Consider the following 4,084-nt stretch of genomic DNA (forward strand, 5'->3'; position numbering starts at 1 on the left):
GTCTCTATTGCGTATAATTCTACGGGATAATAATTACAACAAGAAAAAAAAAATGGGGGAAAAAAAAAAGTAATAGGCGAACCTAGACGTGTGTGTATTACTATGTATACGTATGATGTGCCTCTTATACCCATGACCATTAATTAAAAAACAAGTAATAGTATCTGTGCGCTAAAAGCCTAACTTGTAAAAAAAAAAAAAAAAAAAAAAAAAAAAAAAAAAAGAAAACGTAGACAAAAAACGAGAAAAAGCGAACGAAGGAGACGTGGATGTGTCAGATACAAACAAAAGGTGATAATAAGGGAACTTGTGTGTGTGTGTGTGTGTATGCGTGCGTGCCTGTGTGCGTGTGTGTATGTGTGTGTGTGTCGTTTTATCAACGAATGAATATTGAAAAAAAAAAAAAAAATCACGCGTTGCCGCCGATTCTATTATACACGTATGCATGATTATATACCGCTTTTTTTTTTTTATTCCACTCATACTTTCTCAGTTGATTCGAACTGCTGCGGTGCCCTGCCAATCTGATCGCGTTGTTCACATGCTTTCCCTCTAACCGTGTTTAAACTTAAGGAATTACATACTTTTAATTAACATTTGTTTGGTAACATCAGTCAAGAAACGTTAAAGATCAGTCCAATGTAAGAGTCGACTAATTAGAACGATTAAAAGGAAAAAAAAAAAAAAAAAAAAAAAAAAGGAAAAAAAAGAAAATAGAATAAATCAGTCCAATTCAGTCTGACGCTAAAGCGTGTCGCGGTTGGCAAACGGATGGCTGCTAACTACGATGATCGCAATCAGGTACGCGTCTCGAATTTATTTTCGGCCCTCTCTCGTTGAATCGAAAAAAATCGTTCGTAAAATTCCATCCCTTCGATTGGAAAAAAAGATTCGAACACGAAAATATTCAATAATTTTTCGAATCGAGAAGAATATCGTTCGCGGAAATCTTCCCGCGTAAAATTTCGTGTCTCTTCGATCGAAAAAAAAAAAGAAAAAAAAAAATCTCACTCGTCTTTCTCTCATCGATCTCCGTGTTCCGTGCAAAAACTCCATCCCCAAACTGGGTCCACACCTTTCGATCGAAAGGGAATCGGACACACTGGATTTTGCCAGCCGCGACACGTTCGATTCAACAATTCAGTCTTTCGAAGTTCGAAAACGAAATTTTTTCGAACGGTTCATTTTGCACTGGCCAATCGTTTTTAAAATTAGTAAGGAAGCACCTTCGCTCCTTTGTCTTTGCGCGCGTTTCGCAAGGCCAACTACAGAGCGCGAATTCCGAGAACGGCGTGTCATCATCTCCCGAAGGGGTGTCCCTATGCTCCACGAGCCGTCGGTGTGCATAATAATTAATAAATTATTTTAGAACCGCGGTTGCACGGTCTCGCAATTTTCGTGACGCATTAACGTAGAGCGATAAATTAAACGAACGACAAACGAAAAAAGTAAAAAAAAAAAAAAAAAAAAAAAAAAAAAAAAAAAAAAAAAAAAAAAATAATAATAAAAAAAATAAAAAAAGAAGAAGATACTCGAATAAACTTCTACTAAATATATAATTTGCAGTTAAATATGTTCATTCAATTTATATTAATTTCATTAATAATTTATTATTCTCATAATATAGCGCCGACCGCGGATCGGAAGGCGAATATATATTTTCCGCAATTATATTTGGCCATTTTTACAGTAGTCACAAATCAATTTCCTTCGAATAAATCTACTAGTTTAAATATTATATTCAATATCAGTTCTTTCTTCTTCAGTACTGACTACTATAAAATTGTGTTTCGTTACTCTCGTAAATTTAAAGCTTCGTTCTTCCTCATTTCCTCTATCCAACCAAACAAAGAAACACCACACTCTTTCCCGACATCGTTCCTTTTTTTTCCCCCTCCCCCGCTCATTATTATTTGCATTAAGAAAAAAAATGTTCGGCGTCGAACGTATTTTCGAAGGAAAAAATTTTTTTTGTCTAAAAAAAGCGACCCCCCTACCCTCCTCTCCTCCAATTCTTCCCCTCCCTTTCCCCCTCTTTTTTCCTCCTCTCTCTCTCTCTCTTTCTCTCTCTGTCTCTCTCGACACTCGGATCGCGAAAAATCGCGGGAAATCGCGGGAAATATCGTTCATTTTTTTTTCGAAAATACGACCGTCGCGGACCACTTAACAGAATATAACCTAATTTAAATTATCATAGCCTATCTAACGATGTACAAGTGTGTTCACGTGTTATCCCATGTTGATCGAGTACAAGTACAGTAGTATAGTAGTATATCGAGCTGTCAGTGTCAGTCTGTGCGTGTGTGTCCGCATACGCGTGTGTCTGGGCTGGGTCTCGCACCACTTTTCGTACAGCGATGCACACTGATTCGGTACAATCTTGTTGTTGTTCTTGTTGTTGTTGTTGTTATTGTAAAATATATATGTATATATATGTATATATATATTTATGTATATCTGTGTGTGTGTCTATGTGTGCTCTGAGGATTATTTTGCGATCGATCCTCTACAAATGTCGACGCACGACGGGATCTAGTCTGTCTATAATGTTTCAGAACCCCTTCGAGCCCTTCCTTGACGCTCGTTTTCCTGACCGTGAGCGTTTCATCAAACTCATCTCGCTTCGACGTTCAAAATTCCATTTCCATTTTCCACGAACCAACTCTCGCCACACATTTCTTTCCATCGATCGCGTTTTCTTTATCTGTCACAGATTTCGCGTTCGATTCGTACGTGTCGAACGTCGAATGATGATGATCGCGCGGAGGAGAAGACGAAGAAGAAAGAAGATGGGAGAAAATCCGTGACCGTGACAAGCGTCAGGAAGTTCTCGCGGGGCGGCCTATCAAACTTCTACTAAAATATAGGTATATGCTATGTAGTCGGTTATATGTATATATGGCTATTATCGTATTTAGTATATAAGTAACCTGTCAGTGTTAGTGGACCGTGTTTTTTCCTCATTGCTCATACCTTCCCCCTTTCGAACTGTCTAAGAAAAAAGAAACAAAAACCGAACGCTGTTCAAATTCGCGACACGGAATTTCTTTGTCGCTTGGAAAAGAAAAAAAAAAAAAGACCCCGTTTTTCCATGAAACGGGTGTCGTCATCGCGGCGCCTTCTCCCTTCCCCTCCAACCCCTTTAACCCGTCCCGGATCCGGACCCTTCCCCCCCTCGTGTGACGCGCGTTTTGCCGCGATAACGTAGAAAGAAAAAAGGAAAGGAAAGAAAAGAAGAAGAAGAAGAAGAAAAAAAAGAAGAAGAAGAAGAAGAAGAAAAAGAAGAAAAAAAGAAGGAATTCGAACGTGTAAGAAGCAAGAAAGTAGACGACGACTTATGCAGTTGGCAAAGAATGAAGCGTATGCAAATGAACGCGCCAAGGCCGCGAGGGTGAAACGCGGCTTCCTTTCCCGCTTTCTTCGTTTCCGTTGTACGCGGGTGACCGCGTCGAAAAAAACTCCCTCTGTGGGTGAGCGCGGAACCAAAAGGCGAAAACGAATATTGGAAGGAAGAAGAAAGAAAGAAGGAAAGAAAGAAAGAAAAAAAAAGAAGAAGAGAAAAGAAAAGAAAAGGCGGAAGAAGTATGATCGATAGATCATCGAAAGAAAGAAGAAGAAAACGAGTGTGTTTTCGTGTGTTTCGTGCCGTACATAACGAGTAACAACAAGTGGAAAAAAGGAAATTTAACGTTCGATACTAACGACGACCACGACAACAATGATAATAATAATAATAATAATAATAATAATAATAATAATAATAATAATAATAGTAATAAGTGATAAAAAATGCAACTACGATCGTCCGTACGTAATAGAGTCGTAAAAAATAATATTTAATAGTAAGATTAAGGTACTTTTTACGTAAAGCCCGTAATATATATATATATTATATTATATAGTACATATATATATATACTATTATATATAAATATATATATATACTATTTTAAATGAATATGTGTGCCTGTGTGCAAGGTACCCCTCTAAAGCATTTTAATATGGAATGAATATATTAAGATAAAATATATAATATATATTATATTATATTATATCAATATATATATATATATATATATATATA

Source organism: Apis dorsata, unplaced genomic scaffold, assembly GCF_000469605.1.
Source record: "Apis dorsata unplaced genomic scaffold, Apis dorsata 1.3 scaffold_1004, whole genome shotgun sequence".
Lineage (NCBI taxonomy): Eukaryota > Metazoa > Arthropoda > Insecta > Hymenoptera > Apidae > Apis > Apis dorsata.